Source organism: Lissotriton helveticus, chromosome 11, assembly GCF_964261635.1.
Source record: "Lissotriton helveticus chromosome 11, aLisHel1.1, whole genome shotgun sequence".
Taxonomy (NCBI): domain Eukaryota; kingdom Metazoa; phylum Chordata; class Amphibia; order Caudata; family Salamandridae; genus Lissotriton; species Lissotriton helveticus.
This window is the reverse complement of record NC_136072.1, coordinates 467,304,947-467,318,032: the sequence shown is the minus strand read 5'-3', so window position 1 is coordinate 467,318,032 and position 13,086 is coordinate 467,304,947. Positions and strand designations below refer to the sequence as shown.

At 47.2% G+C, this 13,086-nt stretch overlaps 1 long non-coding RNA gene across 1 annotated transcript in view; it reads left to right on the top strand.

Moving 5' to 3' along the window:
• The first annotated feature begins 77 nt into the window (after positions 1-77).
• The window catches only part of LOC144791361 (uncharacterized), a 113,363-nt gene continuing 100,354 nt past the window's right edge, over positions 78-13,086 (top strand). Inside the window, exon 1 of the long non-coding RNA XR_013602368.1 lies at positions 78-162. This is a non-coding gene — a long non-coding RNA (uncharacterized LOC144791361). The remainder of the gene's footprint in view (positions 163-13,086) is intronic.

Below are 13,086 nucleotides of genomic sequence, written 5' to 3'. Positions count from 1 at the left end.
CCTCGGCTTGCGAGCGGCTCCCGCGGAGCGGGGGCCGCGAGCCGTTTTCAGGTGCTGCAGGGGGGCGGGGCGGGAAGAGGCTCCAGCTGCGGCGAGTGCCAGGCCGCTCTGGATGCTGGGCCTCGCAGTCCCGGCCCCGTCCTCACTCTCCGGCAGGTCCAGGTAATTGTTCTAAAGTTAAATTAAAGTGCCCCAGTTCAGCGCGATGATGAAAGGTTCCTCCCTTCTGAGGCGATGTGAGATCCAGGGAAGGGAAAGTTAAGTTTGAGCAGCAGAATCACCACAGCTTCCTCGGCTTGCGAGCGGCACCCCAGGGTAGATGTTAGGTGTTGTTATTTCTGAGGGGAGCGACCCAAGGGCCACCTCGTCATTAAGTTCTTTGACTAGATTTACTGGCGCTGTTTTATGGATGGGGGCAACCCTTTTCTTGGGTTTTGGACCACCGTGCATTGTAATTGGCGTTAACAGACCACGAGTCTTCCCGTTTACGTTTTCTTAAACTTGGTTAGCTGGCAGAGGATTGGGATTGGTAATTGGCCCTTTCCTTGCGTCCTGACCCTCTAACGTGTGGAGAGGGCTGGTGTCCACATGCACTATCCTGGTATGTTCTGGGTCATGAGGTGCCGGATAGCGGCCTTCTGCTGTTAATGCTGCTTGTGTTGAAGGAGGTTTGTCCACCTTTGTATGACCCGCACTCCCCCTTTTCTCATCTGGGGAGTTGGCTGCATATCTTTCTGGTGTTGGAGTGGCGTTTCCAAAGATGGCATAATTCTTCAGCCAGTTTGTTTTAGGGAAGAGTTTAATCCTTGACTTCCTTTTTTGTCCTCTTTTTTAGGTCTTGTACCTGTGTCGTCTTTGATTGGGCTTACCAATAATGTTTTTTGGGACTGTCTGCTGAGGGCAAGCTGACTTGAGTCTACACAGCTGCTGGAGTTTGTGTTGCATACATCTCCTTTTGTTTTTTGGTTTGTGGCTGCCCCAGGATCTGTTACTGTGGACTCTTGGCCAAGGTTTCGAGGTGGTGGAGTTCAAGGGAAAGGCTTAGCTGCTGGAGGAGGACCGAGTATGTTTGAGCTAATCATTGTTATTTCAGGTTGTATCTGTTCTAGGCCACCCCCATAACACACTGTCTCGTCTGATGTAGGGGTGATTCCTTTATCCGTTTGGCACCTAAAAAAGGCCTTTGAATCATTGAAGGAGCTGGCAAGAGTGGCTGGTAGCGTACTCAGCTTTTCTAGGATTCGAGAGCATGTACACCTTGCGGTTAGTGCTCTAGCTTCGTTTTCGGCCATTCTGATGAAAATATTTAAATCAGAAATCTTGCCTTCAATCCCGGCCACATGGGTGGCTACGCTGTTTAATATCTCCATTTAGAAGTACATTTTTGCAGAATGGTAATCATTGCCATTATGAAGAAATCGAAAGCGTGTTTGTGGCACTTTGGAGTTAATCTATACATGTATCTGTTTATATCACTTCAATACTTCTTAGGGTGCAAGTGGATATCACACTCTGATCCTGGGCGTGAATCTTAAAAGTACAAAGTAGTGTTGTCTGAACTGAAACAACGTTCCCACAAAGCACTCCGTAGGGTAATCCGCCCTCGACTTAATCCAAGTAGTTAAAAGTCAAACAACAGATGTCAGGCATGTAGATCCGTAATTTCACTTTATTGGAAACGTCGTGTTGCATCACACTTATGGCTCTTTTTCATTTGAATACATGTAAAACATCTGTCTTCTTTATGAATCACTCTTTGTGAATCCCAATGCATGTTGGGACTGTGCCCTTCATCAGGGGATTTGTTTGATTCCAATCTATATATCGGTCTCCCGACTGATTCCGTCAGGAGACCGATATGCGGATTGGGATCAAACATGTTGTCTTGTTGCACGAAACCCACCTAGTGGGGAAAACATGTAAGGCACTCAACAGGTGGGGTTATAAATTAATTGTCACAATTTTTCATAAGTGTTGATAATAAAACAGATATCTCATAGTTCATCCGTAGGTTTCCTCAACGGTTAAAAATATTTAAAATACAATTCAACGGACACATTAAAACTTGGTAAAATAGTCTTTGGTTACATTTTAGACGTGTCTAGCTTACTATTACTGTTATGTCTGTTCAGATAAAAAACAGTACTTAAAAAAAGAAGTACTGTCTGTCTATTTGAAGGTAGTCTTTGAGGCTGCTGAGATTCAAGGTTTCTTCCCGTCTTCATTTTGGGCTTTTGGGTTTATTCTTAGCTGCTTCTCAATACTCTCCAAAAATATTACCAGTTTTACTGACGGCAGATGGTAATGTCTGTGTCCCCTCCTTAGCCCTCAGACGTTGGAGCAATCTTCTGTGGTCTTCCAGGAGTATAAGGCATATACAGAGCAAGCAAGTGAGTTATTGACTCTTGGAACAGACCGCACAGTTGGTATATTTTTGAATCTGGTTTAACCGCCCATGGTGGCTACAGGTCTAAAGACTCAAAATAGCCCATCCAAAGCTGCAGGTATTTCATTTTGTAATAGAAAGAGAATGGTTTGTTGATATATTTGTTGGGCCTTTTCTGTTGTAACTGCAAAGGACCAGTGGGCATGTTCTCTTCTAGCAAGTGCTCTTTGGTCAGATCTAAGAAATGTCATTTTTATCTTTCTGTTCAGGGCTGTTTTAAACTGAAAGTGTGGTCATTTTAAATTCTACAGCTCTGCTGAGCGAGTTTGCACCAATGCTTCAAAGAGGGCGTATGACCAGACATTTGTGTGGCTTGCACTGTTGGAGCATGCAACTTCGAGCCAGATAAGATTTTTTAATGATCCTTGCTCAGCAGATCTTGTGGAGTGCAGGTATTTTATTATGCTGGCCATCTGTACAAACAGTTGATCCTGTAATGCAAATTCCATCCTGATCTGAGCTGGCGAGTTATTGCCTGGTGACTGAAATAAAGACCTGAACACTGCGCTCTGTGCCCTGTTTAAGAAGGCCTCCAGTTTCCCCAGGTAGGCCGCTGACCCGTATGGCGATATTGGCGCTAATTTGGCAGAGAATATTTTCAACAGTGCCTCAAAAGTGAACTTGTTGGTGCTCTTAAAGATTGTTCGAAAGACACATTGCAACACTGCTAGTTTTGGTTTTAGTGAGTTCAGATGCAGTAAATGACCTCCTTCTTTTTTTATCTAACCATAAGCCCAAGTATTTGTATTTGTTGGCGATGGTTGTCAAGATGCCAATGATGTTGTTTTTTCTTTTTCAGGCAGAAGATAACAATATTGTTTTTTTCATAGTTAATTTTCATCTAATTTGCCAGGCGATGCATATCTAAGGCATCTAGCAGTCTTTGAAGCCCTACCGGCATTTGGCTGAGCAGGACGACGTCATCCACAAACAGCAGGGAAGAGATGTGTTGGATGACAAGTTTAGGAGCATGACGGTTAAGTTGGTTTAATGCTGGGGAACCAAACCACTCATCTACAGGTTAAAATGGATGGGTGCTAATATGCACTCCTGTTTAACTCTTTGTTCCATGCTGATTGTTTCCGAAACCAGTGTGCCGTCCTAATTTTACTCTAGCCCACGTGTTGGAGTAGAGCAGCATGATGCCTTGTAATATTGGCTCTGGGATTTTCCAGGCTGTAGGTTTGGACCACAGTAAGCGACGGTTGACTCAGTCAAAGGCTTTACTGTATTCTATAAAACAGAAAAACAGCTCTTCCTTTTTCTGTATTTGTCTGGTTGCAAGCATCCTTATGGCCACCAGGTTGTCTGTGGTGCCGGCCAGTGTTCTAAACCCAGTTTGGTTTAAAGGGAACAAGTTGTTTGTCATTGCCCAATCTTGTAGATCTCAGGCAGTAACGAATGTCCAGTAGTACGATATGTCTATAACTGGGACGGAGATGGGGACTTTTTTGTAAATAGGATGGAGAATCTAGCCTTGCCAGGATGATGGCACTGTGTGCTGAACTATGCATCTCTTAAATACATTTTGAAGTATACCCAACCAAAAATCTATTTCATGTTCATAGATTAATACTGGGATTCCGTTGGGGCCTGGCACGCTGTCTCCTCTACTTTTTCGAATTAATGTTGTTATTCTGCTAGTGTCAAAAGTTATTGCATATTGATGGTTTATGGCCACAGTTGGTGTTGACGAGAGTTGTGCAAGGTTTTGTTTGCTTACGGCTGGCAATTCATTGGACTTTATGGGAGTAGCCTTGTATAATGTGGTAACATGCTTTTTCCATTTTTCTGCGGTGACGTTGTTCCCATTTGTCGCAATGAGAGATGAGTCACTATTCAGCCTATTTATGATCATCTAGAAACGTCTTGCATTTTTGTGCCTAAGAACCATAAACAGTTCGATTTGGAGCGGTTCCTCATTGTCTAGTTTGGCTTGCCAAATTCGTTTTTTGTACTGGGTGCGCAAAGATTCGACCTCAGCGATTAAGTTGGGATTTCCGTGTTTTAAGAAAACAACATCCTCAGCTTGTTTGTATACCAGAAAGGGCAGATCGTTGGATAATGGTGATATGTGGAGAAGATGGGGTATGGCGGAGGGATCCACAGGCCATAACAGAGGCCTTCACAGAATACTTCAAACAACTCTACTCCCCTGTGGCCTCAGCCACAATAGAGGAATCAAGGGAATTATTAGTGGACCTACTGGTCCCGACGTTATCGTCGGAGGATCAACAGCCACCAAATAGCCTCCCAATAGAGCTCCTTAAAATGACTGCCAAAAGGTAGCACACCCACCTGCTGAATATGTATCTCGAGAGCAAGCGCATGGGGGCAATACCAAGAGATCAACGAGTGGCCTCCATAGTAGTGATCCATAAGAAAGGAAAACCGGCAGAGGACCTCACCTGCTCTGATGCAACTTGAGGCAGTCAGAGTTGATTTTTTTTCCTAGCGCCACCACAACCCTCTCCTGAAATGTTCGCCTTGCCTAGCTGCGGAGAGGGGGATACTTGCACACCACGGAGGCAGAGATGCTGGAGAGCAAGGAAGAGAATACCCCAAGGTACTCAGTGCCGGCCAGTTGCTGGGGTACTGGGCCCCGAGGTTGCTGACTTGCCCAGTGGTTTTCCTGTAGCTCCCTGAGATTTCTGATTCACAGTAGCAGAGAGTAGTAACCTTCCTAGCTCTTTCTTAGGCCGATCAGTGCCTCGCAAAAAGCAGCCTATCTTCCCCTCTCTTACTGGGCTCCTGTGATTTTGTGCTCCTTTGCTCCTTTGACCACAGATGTACCTTAGCTGTTGTATGAAAGTTGTGGCAGCCTCTGCCCTTCTATGCATCTTCTATATACCGATAAGAATTGGCACGGCCAGGAGTCTATACCACGTCAGGGACGAGCTCACTGAAGACACGACGGGGTGTTTGCTGAGGGGACACAGACTGGTAACCCCAAAGTTGCTAACGGATAGGTGTGTACAGCTCGCACACATAGGCCACCAAGGCATGGTGAAGACTAAGTCCTGTCTCAGAACAAAAGTGTGGTTCCCCCTGATGATCGAACTGGTGGAAGCCACTCTCCGTTCGTGCTCAGCATGTCAAGTTACAGGACAAATGTCCCGTCCTGTTCCCGTCATTGTGGAATCTAGGCCGACGGCTCCGTAGTCCTGCGTCAGCATGGATTTTGGCAGCCTTCCCGACGGCCGTCACACATTTGTGGCCATTGACGAACATTCTAAGTATCCTGAGGTTGAAATCATAGCATCTCCCAGTGCCACCGAAGTAATACCGAAGATCGAAAAGATCATGGCCGCACATGGTTTAATACAGGAGCTGCAAACAAATAACGGACCTCTGTTCCAGGGGGAAGAGCTGGCCACCTACCTCAAAGATCTTGGCATTCGTCACCGCCGAATTACTCCCAGATGACCCCAAGCCAATGGGGCAGGGGAGAGATTCATGAGGACTCTAAATAAAGTAATCCGAATTGCCCACGACAAGCGGCAGTCAATAGAACTCGCAATATTTATTTTTCTCCGAAGCTACCGACAAATGCCCCACACCACAACGGGTGTTTGCCCCGGCGCATCTGCTCATGGGTCGGGTGGTCGTGGATTCAATACCTCATCACCCGCAGTGGAAGCCGAAGATACCCGGATTGATGCCCGACGTCGAGAAGCATATGCCCAAGTCAGCCAGCGGAGGAAGGCCATGCCCCGGCAGTTTGAAAAGGGGGACTTGGTGTTACTCAGGAATCGTCTTCCCACTGGCAAGTTTCAGTTGCCCCATGAAAAGAGACCATGGACTGTGGTTAATGTCAAAGGCACTCATATCATTGCAGCCAGAGGCAGAGAGACTGTGGCCAGGAATGTCTCCCACTTCAAGAGATATCATCCAGAGGTGTCAGCACTATCACCGGCTAAGCCTGAGTTCAGTCCGTGTGCTCTATTGTCGGATGGGGAGAGTCAAGAGGAAGTGACGGAGATGGGTCCCCTGGAGGAAAGTGGTAGATCCGGTAGTCCTGGGTCCTCTACGCAAGATGGCGTCCGTAGTGAGGGGCTGGATTTCTCGTGTGATCATCTAGAGACTGGTCGCTGTGAAGTTGCTTCTGGAGCTGACGTCACTGAGTCTCAAAATCGAGGCCTGTCCCAGTATCTGCTGCGGAGAAATCCTGAACCGTCATGCAGATTGAAGGACTATTACACGTAAGACTGTTCTTAATGTGTTGTTGGCTGAATATAAGCGTGATGGTCCTAACCTGCGTGATATAACTGTTGCTCCGTTGTTAGGGGTCTGAAGCCTATGTTGTTTTGATGTTTGTTGGGGAGGAATGTGGTGTTGTGCCTGTGACGTAACAGGCACATCCGTAACGTGATGGTCATGTCACCTCCATGTAATAAAAGCATGGTACGCGCAAACGTACGCCAGTTGGGCGACGGATGCTTGTCCCGGCAGTAAGTCCTATCTCCTGTCTCCCGGGTTTTATTTAGTGTGCTCCTCCTGTTAGGCCCACCTCACAGTCACCGGAGTGTTGGCGCTGACATAGCGCACAACACAACACACGCCAGACTGAAGCATCAGCAAAGGTGGCAGTACCACAGCAATGTCTGCAGCTCAGCCCTGCCGCCCTTTCCTTGCGGACCGCTCAACTGTACAGCGGCTCAGTGTCTCCTCCTCCTCACATTTCCTCAATCTCTATCAGTTTCCACTCAATCAGTAATTAACACAAACTCCAGAAGCTCCTGAATCATTAAAGCAGTACTTCAGGTCCTGCACTGGCAATTGATTGTTCCATAAAAAAAAGCATCTTACTTATTGCTCTTGGGCACATCTGCACCCGCAACATTTACGTTATGTTGCGCATGGAACAGGTAACTGTTTAGGAGGTGATTCCGTGGACACTGTTGGGTCACCTGTAACTCAAGAGCTGGATATTACCCCGGCAGTGCAAATGCAGCTGTCACCACTCTGAGGTCGAGAAATATATTAACATTATTAAACTGGATAACTTCAAAATACTGGCGGCTGGGTGGGCCCAGCTGCTAAGTTTTTATTTTACGTACCTCACTTGGTGGAAGTCCATTCACACGTTTAGGGGCTGTGGGGAACCGTCAGGGCTGTGGGGAACCGTCAGGACTGAAGGGAAGCTTCAAGGTGTCACCGACATAGACACTGCACCTGTAGCGTGTACCACCTTGTCTGCTCCTCAGCTCCTGGCTGACAGTACCACTGAAACACAGACACCAGAGGGCAAATTATGGTGTCCACACGGTCCTGCAATAACTGCAGAGCGGGAAGGAGACACCTCGAGTCTTCAAAGTGTGTCTTCAATATTCCTGATGACAAACTGTGCAGACTTGATTTCTCAGCGTCCCGTCTGCCTGTAAGCTCTACCCCACCCTTTCCCAACTTGTCACAGAGTGGGGTAGAGTTGGGAAAGGTTGGGGTGACCATGTTCTTCACTCCCTGATTGATGTGAAGACCCAGGGCTAAAGGGCTACAGTCTACAACACCTAGAGCCAATTTTACCCCCACATCATCAGGGGGTGGAGACGGGTCCTTAAAGCTATACCTTTGCTGAGCCGATGACCTCACAGACTTCAGGGATATGAGATTGTCAGCCTGGCAAATACTGTAGACCCTTGGCCTGCCCATGGGCAGCAGGTTTAGGGAGTGCAACAGCATTGCAGGCAGTGTGTCATGACTCATCAAAGTAACAGCAGCCCCAGTCCAAAGCAAGACGTTTGTGTGATTTGTTTTTAACAGGTTTAAAGAAGTTGCTTTAATTTTGACACTGGGGGGGTAGGTAAAGGGGCAGAGCACTGCTGATTATGTCCTCATGAAGTAAGAATCAATTAATCAATCAATCCGTATTTGTAAAGCACAGCTTATCACCCCGGAGGTATCCAGGTGCTGAGGAATGGAGAGCCTCAGTTGAAAAGCCAGGACTTGAGTCCCTTCCTGTAGTTAGCGAGTGAGGGGAAGTTTCGGAGGTGGAGCGGGTGTTTGTTACAGGACTTGGCAACAAGGCAAGAGAAGTTGAAACCTCCGCATCAGCTCTGGTGGATGCAAGTTTCTAGAAACAACACTGGTCCCCAAGAGTATATAAATTCAAAAATTGATAAACAATAGTCCACAATGGGAGCTATGTTGGCCACTGTCCAGCCGGACAGGGTAGTTTATTTTTCAATAAAACAATTACTGGGGTATAGAAGGGCACAGTCCTGTACCAATTCTAGGAACAAACTTATAGAGTTTTAGGCAAGAAGGAGCATGATTGGCCACTTGTAATTCAGTAAACATTTAAAGTTGTGCCAATTTTAGTGCTAGACACAGCATAAATTAAACAAAATAGTCGGGCTGTGAAAACACTTAAAACAAGTCGACGTTTCGGTCCCTCATGCTCAATATTACGGGACCATCATCAGGACTAACAGTACATACAATTGCTTGCCTGGTATAAACAATTAAACACACAACCGCCTATTAGGGAAGGAGAAAGGTTGAGAGAAAAGGGAAGAAATATATATGAAACCACTTCATTGGTGAACTGAAAAAACGACACTACACTTTATTCGGAACCGACTTATCGTGTTCGTTAAGTCCATGCAGGTGGTATCATTAGCCTAGGAACACGTGCTTGTAATAGTCTGTGTCTATAGCCTTGAATCATACACGTGGTGCAGCAGGTGACATGTGTATGTGAAGGAAGCATGTTACTTTGAGTACTGATAGCAGATAGTTACTTTATCCAGAAGTTACATTTTTCAAAAAACAGTAATAATAATTTCATTAGTACTAAATTCAATAAATTCAATAATACGTCACTTCCACACATCTACCGCATTTATTCAGCATTTAGGTTCACTCATGGCCGCTTTTGTATCATGCACATTCTAACACCTCTCAAAGTGACCACTTACCCAATTGGGTCGGGTGGTTTATTCGGGTAAATAATTGGGTTGAATTAACCTCGTTTTGGTAGCCGCCTAAGTAGGGGAGGAAGGGGAATTACAGAATTGCAATCTGTGTATAAGCGCTAGCGGCTCCTTAAGTCAACTTTAAAAGATCAGATAGTTATAACCAGAAGCCATTACCTGTTAGATAAAGGCGGTTCCGCTAAGTGCGCCTCATTTTCAAGGGGGCAGGATTATCTGCTGAATAAATAATTATTATAAATACAAGAGCGGCTTCCAGTTCGGAATTGTACGGCTAAGACCCGGTGTTCCGGGGGAGGCTGAGACAAGCACGCTTACCTTGCGGTAGACATCGGCCAGGATGGTCCGATAGTAAACAAAACGGGTCTGAAATTGAAAATAAGATCCCGATTTCAGTAAGAGGTTCATGCGGGAATCGGGGGCAGCATATCTAAAAACGCTCATTGCGCTGAGTGCTTACCAGTGCGGGGCTACGCCTCCGTAATGTGTGGGGTCCCGAGGTGCTCTGCCAGGTCGCAGTCACTGAGGCCAACCCGGGCTGGACGCTGGATAAGCGTGCACCGGTGGAAATGGAAGAAGGACACGGCGCACACGGGCGCCATCTTGGAGTGGGGTAATTACACTAGGGGGAATTACGTGCGTGTGATTGTGCACAACTGGCTATAATAACCGGCGCAGTGCTCGAGTGATTTAGAAGCTTAAACACAAAATATTTACATTTGGTACAGTCATTATATTTACATGTATAAAGATTCAGTGGCATTTAGGGCAAGTGACAGAGTGCAAGTGACACAGGCGAAGGAGGTGGAAAGGTGTTGTCCGGTCGCCTGGTCGAAAGTCAGGAGGGTCAGGAGTTGTGGAAGGCCTTGTAGGCATGAGTCAGCAGCTTGAACTGGTATCTCTTCAGGATGGGGTGGGCAGTGGAGTTTCAGAGGTGGGGGTGATGCTGGTCCATTTGTGGAGGTCGGGATGAGTCTGGCTAAGGCGTTTTGTATAGTTTGTAGTTGTTCCAGCATAGAAAGCATTTCCATAGTCCAGTTGGCTGATGAGTCACTGTTTTCCTGGTGATGACATGGGTTCATCTGAAAATCTTCCGAATCATGTGGTGGGTGTGGAAGCAGGAGGAGGCAACTGTACTGACCTAGCACTTCATGGAGAGATCGCTGTCCAGGATGACGCCAAGGTTGCGGTCATGGCTGGTGGTGGTAGGTGAGGGTCCAAGTGCAGTGGGCCACCATGTGTGGTCCCAAGGAGAGATGATCTTCCAGAAGTTAGAACTTCCATCTTATCCGTGTTCAGCTTCAGGCAGTTGGATCTCACCCAGTCGGCAAAGATGGTCATGGCGCTCTGAAAGTTGACTCTGGAGGTGGCGGTGTCTTCCTTGAGTGAGAGGATGAGTTGGGTGTTGTCTGCGTATGAGATGATGTTGAGTTCTTGGGCGATGTTGGCCAGCGGAGTCATGTAGGCGTTGAAGAGGGTGGGGCTGAAGGAGGATCCTTGGGAAACTCTGCCAATGATGCTCTTGGGTTCTGAGGTGAAAGGCGGTAGGCAGATTCAGTGTGTGTGTCCTGTGAGGAAGGAGGTGATTTTCTTGAGGGCGTTTCCTCTGATGCCGATGTGGTAGAGTCTGGTGATGAGGGTGTGGTGGGATACAGTGTCAAAAAGCGCTGATAGGTCGAAGAGGATCAGGGCTGCCATCTCTCCACTGCCGAGGATGGATCTGATGTCATCAGTTGCAACTATTAAGTCGGTCTCAGTGCTGTGGTTGGAGCGGAAGCTGAACTGGGTGGCATCGAGAAGGGTGTGTGTTTCCAGGTGTTCTCTGAGGTGGCGATTGATCGCTTTCTCCACGATCTTGGCTGGGAAGGGGAGCGGCAAGATGGGGTGGTAATTCTTGAACTTGTTGGGGTTGGTGATGGTTTCATCAGAAGGGGTTCCACCTCCGCATGTTTCCAGGAATCAGGGAAGGTGACTGTGGTGATGGATAGGTTGAGGATGTAGGCAAGAGTGCTGCTGATTTCCTTCTGTCTCATGTTGAAGGCATGGTGGAGCAGGGGTCTGTTAGTGCTCCGAGGTAGATGCAGGTTATGGTCGCTGTGGTGACTAGCATGATGAGCGGCGTCCATTCGGTGAGGTGGCTGTGGGAGTTTCTGGTGTGATTCAGGAGGTGGGTGAGGTCTGTTGGCTGCAGGTGGAAGTTGCTGTAGATAGCTGCTATTTTGTTGTGGAAAAAGTCCGCCAATGAGTTGCAGAAGGCTTGGGAAGGGCAGATTGTGGTCTCAGTGGCCGACGGGCAGGAGAATTCTCTGACGATGTAGATGAGTGCTTTTATGTGATCGGCGGTGAATTCGATGCAGGTAGTTAAACCTTTTTTTTTAGCTTCCATGAGGCAGTGGTGATAGTGGCTGAGGGCAGATGTAAAATTGGTGAGGTCAGAGTGGGTTCCTACTGGAGCACCACTGTCTCTCCTGTTGCTTATACTCAAGTTTAAAGGTGTGGAGTTCGGGGGTGAACCAACTGGCGTGTTTGGAAGGTTTCCTGGTGCTGGTCATTTTCAGTCGTAGAAGTTATGGACAGCTAGCTATAGGTTACTGGTGGTGAGGGGTCTGGTGGTGTTGAGTGCAGCAGTCCATTGGGTCTCAGTCATAATGCTCCATTTACGCTGGGGGTGGGTAGGCAAGAGCCTGCGATGGAGAAGTGGACGATGCTGTGGAACTCCAGGTGAGTTCAGTGACGTGGCTTATTCTGATACTGCCACTGGCTGTGAAGATTGGGTCCAGGGTGATTCTGGTGACCAGATGCGTGAGTCCGATGTTGCTCATGCTTTCCAAGAGGTTGGCGGACTTGGTGTCAATGGGGTAGTCGAGGTGGAAGTTGAGGTCGCAGAGGAAGGAGTCGTTTCTTACCTGTAACTCCAGTTCTGTAGTAGGGGTATCTCTGTTATATTCATAATCTAGTGAATAGTCCCGCCCATGTGCGTGGACCCCGGAGCAATCAAAAATAATCTCTTGAGCTGTCTTCTTTGCAGTCCTGCGTAGACACTTAAGAGAGAATTAAGACAAATAATGCAGCCTAACATATACAAGGCTACAAAGCCCACCACTTCATCTAAACAGTGAAAAGGATAGCCCACCATGTCCGGTTTAACACTTCTTACCAAGTTTTCCTCACAGGGAAAAACTCCCCTTCACCAAAATCCTTGAAATGATAGAGAGGAAGGGTTGGACAGGCAATCCCCCATAGGCTACCATTATGTGTCTTGAAAAGGGATACCGTGCTTTTAAGGAACTCTCCAGAGACCCTCGGTACCCCAAGATGCACAGCAAAGTCCTTTTACTTTGTTATTTTTGAAGGTGTATAAAGAAAGGCATGTAGCATACATTACAGTACCATTTTCTCCACAGGGGAGGAGGGCAGGCGCTTATGACTATAACAGAGATACCCCTACTACAGAACTTGAGTTACAGGTACGAAACTACTCCTTCTGTAGTAGGGGATCTCTGTGTATAGTCATAATCTAGTGAATAGAATGGCAAGCCCATCCCAAAAATAGCCAACCCGGCGGTGGAGAAAAACAGACAAAACCACTACTGTGCAAACAGATTTCTCAATGAAGCCTGCCCAACCTGAGCATCTGCTCTGGCATCAGAGTCCAGACAGTAATGCTTAGCAAAGGTGTGGACCGACTTCCAAGTGGCAGCCCTG